The following is a 6360-nucleotide window of genomic DNA, read 5'->3' on the forward strand; positions in this document are numbered from 1 at the left end:
ATTTTAACTGGCTGCTGACGGCCGGTGAGCGCCGGAACTTTGCCATTGCTACCAAACGGTTGGTCGTGCAAGAGGACTCACTAAGTCGCGAACCTTTCACCTCAGGTTGGCCCGTTTAATCCTAGCCTTGTCTAGCGTTTTATTTTGGTACCTTGTTTTATCACTTCTCTCATGAAGTATATTTTTCCTAGCCTTGTCTAGCGCCTTTAGTTTTGTGTTTTTATTTTACTCTCAGTAGTTTGTTACATGGTGTGTTGTGTTTTCCACCATCGCCATTGTTTTGTTTTGCTACCTTGTGCTTCCGCCAAATAAAGAGGAAGAACAATTGAAAACCCAAACTCGTCTCTGCATCCTTGGGATCCACATCACCACATCCTAACAGAACTCAGACCGGACCCTGCTAAGGTCAAAGCAGTAGTGGACTGGCCCACTCCGGTGTCCAAGAAGCACCTCCAGAGATTCTTGGGCTTCTCTAATTTTTATCGGCGATTTATTCGCAATTTTAGTCGCGTCGCGGAGCCACTTACGAGGCTAACTTCTACTAAGGTTCTGTTTGAATGGACACCCGATGCTAATTCCGCGTTCCTAAGGCTAAAAAGATTGTTTACGTCGGCTCCTGTGCTTTGTTACCCTGACCGTTCTCTCCAATTTTTTGTTGAAGTGGACGCTTCTGATTCAGGTGTAGGGGCCGTACTCTCCCAGCAATCTACCAGCGACCAGAAGTTGCACCCCTGTGCTTTCTTCTCTCGTCGCCTATCCCCTGCCGAGAAGAATTATGACATTGGCAACAGGGAGCTTCTGGCGGTCATCTTGGCCCTTCAGGAGTGGAGACACTGGCTGGAAGGGGCGGAGCTACCATTCATCGTCTACACGGACCACAAGAACCTGTCCTACTTAAGGACCGCACAGAGACTGAACCCTCGCCAGGCCAGGTGGGCACTATTTCTGACCCGTTTTAACTTTATCATCACTTTCCGACCTGGTTCTCAGAATGGGAAGCCCGATGCCCTGTCCCGTGTCTACTCTTCGTCCTTGGAAGATTCCTCACCTGAACCTATTGTTCCCCATACCCACTTCATTGGGGGACTCCAGTGGGACATCGAGCGGCAGGTCTTGGAGGCCCTGAAGTCGGACACATCTCCGCGGGGCTGCCCACCAGGTCGGCTGTTTGTGGTTCCTCGGCTCCGTTCCAGCGTTCTGGATTGGGCACATGGGTCGAAGATCGCTTGCCATCCAGGCATTCGTCGCACCAGTTTTATCCTCTCCCAGCGTTTTTGGTGGCCATCCATTCTGGCAGATACGAAGGCGTTTGTGGCAGCATGTCGGGTCTGCTCCCGGAACAAGGCATCCCACCAGGCTCCAGCAGGACTGCTACACCCATTACCCATCCCCTCCCGCCCGTGGTCACACATAGCTGTGGATTTTGTCACAGGACTGCCCCCCTCTGAGGGAAGCGACACCATTTTGACCATTGTGGACCGGTTCTCGAAGATGGCCCATTTCGTAGCCCTCCCCAAGCTGCCGTCTGCTCTTGAAACAGCCCAATTATTAGTGCTCCACGCTTTCCGGCTGCACGGCATCCCCACTGATGTTGTATCCGACAGAGGGCCACAGTTCTCCTCGGCCGTCTGGAGAGCATTCTGCAAGTCTCTGGGGGCCTCCCCTAGCCTATCCTCCGGCTACCACCCTCAGAGCAATGGACAGACCGAGCGGACCAACCAAGACCTGGAGGCGGCCATCCGGTGCACTTGTCATCAGCAACCCGCAACCTGGTCTGAAAGTCTCCCTTGGATAGAATACGCTCACAACTCTCTCATTAGCTCCGCCACCGGTCTGTCTCCATTTCACGTCGCCTATGGTTTCCAACCCCCAGTTTTTCCTTCTACCCAACCCAATGCCGACGTACCATCCGTAACGGCACACCTGCGTCGGGCTCACCAGGCTTGGCGCAACACCAGGGCTGCGTTAAAAAGAACATCGGCCAGGAACCAGGCCTTAGCCAACCGACATCGCACACCAGCCCCACACTACCAGTTGGGACAGAAGGTCTGGTTATCGTCTCGGGACCTACCATTGGCCACCGAATCTAGGAAACTGGCTCCCAGGTTCATTGGACCATTCCCCATTGCCAAGATCATCAATCGTGTGGCAGTCAAGCTCCATCTCCCTAGATCTCTCAAGTGCCATCCTGTTTTTCACGTGTCCCGCATCAAGCCTGTCTCATCCAGCCCACTCAGCCCTCCGGAGGTACCGCCTCCTCCACCCAGGCTGGTTGATGGTCACCCAGCATTTACTGTAAACACCATCTTGGATGTGAGAAGAAGGGGAAGGGGTTTCCAATACCTGGTGGACTGGGAGGGGTACGGCCCAGAGGAACGGTCATGGATTTCTAGATCGCTTATAATTGACAAGGACTTGATCAAGGACTTTTACGTTCGATTCCCAGACAAGCCAGGTAGGCCGCCAGGAGGCGTCCGTTGAGGGGGGGGTACTGTGGTAATCTGTAAATGTCCTTGCCTATTTCTATTGTCTGCACCATGTTCACTCTCTCTCTCATCCACAGTATGGAGTGCAGCTGACGCAAGGCAGCAGCACACACCTGAGCTTGATTAGCAGCAGCCTATTTTAACTGGCTGCTGACGGCCGGTGAGCGCCGGAACTTTGCCATTGCTACCAAACGGTTGGTCGTGCAAGAGGACTCACTAAGTCGCGAACCTTTCACCTCAGGTTGGCCCGTTTAATCCTAGCCTTGTCTAGCGTTTTATTTTGGTACCTTGTTTTATCACTTCTCTCATGAAGTATATTTTTCCTAGCCTTGTCTAGCGCCTTTAGTTTTGTGTTTTTATTTTACTCTCAGTAGTTTGTTACATGGTGTGTTGTGTTTTCCACCATCGCCATTGTTTTGTTTTGCTACCTTGTGCTTCCGCCAAATAAAGAGGAAGAACAATTGAAAACCCAAACTCGTCTCTGCATCCTTGGGATCCACATCACCACATCCTAACACCATCAGTTCTAATAAAAAACAACATTCCGTCTCTTTCTTTGGCGCTGTCAAGTGGTAGACCCAAAAATATTTATAAATTACAGCTGTCAAAATGAATGATTTATCTCATGTGGTTGATCAAAAACATTATCGCATTAGTCATGTATATGCTCAGATTAATCACACTATTTATTTTGACTTTACATGCTCCTTTACCTTAATCTTGGATGGTTACTTGAAAGGCAGCACAGATAGATACATTTTTTAAACAAACCCTGACTGGACTTTAGATCAAATAAATTGTACACATATATATACACAGTCGTGGTCAAAAGTTTACATACACTTGTCCATTCATCCATCCATGTTCTACCACTTATCCCTATGTAAAGAACATAATGTCATGGCTGTCTTGAGTTTCCAATCATTTTTACAATTATTTTTTTGTGATAGATGAAGTTTGGTTCTTTTATTAATTTAATATGGGTCTACTGAAAATGTGACCAAATCTGCTGGGTCAAAAGTATACATACAGCTCATTTTTTGTTTCATCTGACCACAGAACGTTCCTCCAGAAGTTCTCTTTGTCCATGTGATGTCAGATGAAACAAAAATTGAGCTGTTTGGCCACAATACCCAGCAATATGTTTGGAGGAGAAAAGGTGAGGCCTTTAATCCCAGGAACACCAATTCCTATCGTCAAGCATGGTGGTGGTAGTATTATGCTCTGGGCTTGTTTTGCTGCCAATGGAACTAGTGCTTTACAGAGAGTAAATGGGACAATGAAAAGGGAGGATTACCTCCAAATTCTTCAGGACAACCTAAAGTCATCAGCCCGGATGTTGGGTCTTGGGCGCAGTTGGGTGTTCCAACAGCACAATGACCCCAAACACACGTCAAAAGTGGTAAAGGAATGGCTAAATCAGGCTAGAATTAAGGTTTTAGAATGGCCTTCCCAAAGTCCTGACTAAACGTGTGGACAATGCTGATGAAACAAGTCCATGTCAGAAAACCAACACATTTAGCTGAACTGCACCAATTTTGTCAAGAGGAGTGGTCAAAAATTCTACCAAAGCTTGCCAGAAGCTTGTGCATGGCTACCAAAAGCGCCTTATTGCAGTGAAACTTGCCAAAGGACATGTAACCAAATATTAACATTGCTGTATGTATACTTTTGACCCAGCAGATTTGGTCACATTTTCAGTACCCATAATAAATTCATAAAAGAACCAAACTTCATTAATGTTTTTTGTGACCAACAAGTATGTGCTCTCATCACTCTATCACAAAAAAATAGGAGTTGTAAAAAAACACTGGCCTTAGTGGCCTATTTCATTTCCAAAGAGCCATATATTGATGGTGCATTAAGACAGTACTGTATATTGGTCTTTTTAATTGTATGTCTGATTATGTGCATGTAATTTAATTCCAGGGACAATGTACTGACTACTGAATTCATGACTCTGTAAGTCCATCCATCCATTTTTTCTACTGCTTGTCCCTCATGTGAATGATTATGTTGCCTTTTCAAACTGACGCCATTAGATAACAACACATTCTCAAGTCAGTTGGAGTTTGCAAACATGTCATTAGACTGGAATGTGTGACTTGGTAGCTTTGGTATGTTGTGTTCCGGATATTTTGTAATTTTATATTGTCATTAAGTTCAAAAATAAGTGTGCGAGTCATTCCCCTCAAGGTGGGAAGAACATATTTTTGGCGCAAACCATCCTAAAGTTGGTGGAGGTTTTGTAAAGCACATTGAAACTGCCTGGTACATTTCATTGAGGCTCTAACTGGAGGGTTTAAAGTGGTGTATTTCACAGAAAAATAGAAGCACATATCGGTGGATTCACACAAAATGGGCCCTAATGTTTTCACATATACTTAATTACGTGTGGAGTCATGTCTATTCTGTGTCGACCACCAATCGTCCTACAATGTTTGACTAGAAACATGTGTGTTAGTAGGTCTCCTGTATGATCTGCTTAGTAAATAGTTGGCCAGAGCCTTAATTGTGTACCATCATCAAATAGGAGAGGCCTAATTCCAGCCAAATAAGCATTCACTCCTTGAGCTTTAATAGGAACCCCGAAGGGATAAAGTGTCTCGAGGCCTCTTTAAAATATGCACAGAAAATAAATTACTTGGCAATGTAACATCAAGCAAAACATAATTAATGAGATTGTTGTCTTTTTCTCTCCTGGTTTCAAACTTGGGCTGCATGTAATGCTATCAAGTCAAGGTAACAGGGTAGATGAGAATTACCTTTTTCGGGACACGAGAGGGCAACAGAGTAGCAGTAAGGTCTCATAAAAGCCACTGAATAAAAGCCATAGGTTCTGTATTTTTGTTGAGAGCTTTCCGGATATTGTGTCAGAACAGTCTGTCAGTTGTTATTTAAAGGGTAACTTTAATTTTTAATTTTGCCTATCGTTCACAATCCTGATGAGAGACAAGACAAAAGTTTTTTATTTATTTATGGCATTTATTCCCGCAAGTCACACCGACCTCACTCTCTTGGCTTTCAGCCTCTCCTACGTGCTGGCTTCTGTATATTCAGCTTTAAAAAGATAAGGTTGTGAATTCTCATGTGTCCAAAAATAGTCGTCTTTGTTGTCTATTTACCAAGTCTGCCATTATTACAACCGAAAGTAGGAACACACATTTGCTGCCAGAATTCGAAATGGAAACAGAAATAAAAGCGAAGAAAGACGTTCCAGTAATGATTAAAATGACCAAAATACGAGTTGGGAAATTGTGTTAGATGTAAATAAAAACAGAATACAATGATTTGCAAATCATTTTCAACCCATATTCAGTTGAATATGCTACAAAGACAACATATTTGATGTTCAAATTGATAAACTTTTTTTTTTTTGCAAATAATCATTAATTTTAGAATTTGATGCCAGCAACACGTAACAAAGAAGTTGGGAAAGGTGGCAATAAATACTGATAAAGTTGAGGAATGCTCATCAAACACTTATTTGGAACATCCCACAGGTGAACAGGCAAATTGGGAACAGGTGGGTGCCATGATTGGGTATAAAAGTAGATTCCATGAAATGCTCAGTCATTCACAAACAAGGATGGGACGAGGGTCACCACTTTGTCAACAAATGTGTGAGCAAATTGTTGAACAGTTTCAGAAAAACCTTTCTCAACCAGCTATTGCAAGGAATTTAGGGATTTCACCATCTACAGTCCGTAATATCATCAAAGGGTTCAGAGAATCTGGAGAAATCACTGCACATAAGCAGCTAAGCCCGTGACCTTTGATCCCTCAGGCTGTACTGCATCAACAAGCGACATCAGTGTGTAAAGGATATCACCACATGGGCTCAGGAACACTTCAGAAACCCACTGTCAGTAAC

This window comes from Entelurus aequoreus, linkage group LG07 (genome assembly GCF_033978785.1).
Source record: "Entelurus aequoreus isolate RoL-2023_Sb linkage group LG07, RoL_Eaeq_v1.1, whole genome shotgun sequence".
NCBI classification, from domain to species: Eukaryota; Metazoa; Chordata; class Actinopteri; order Syngnathiformes; family Syngnathidae; genus Entelurus; species Entelurus aequoreus.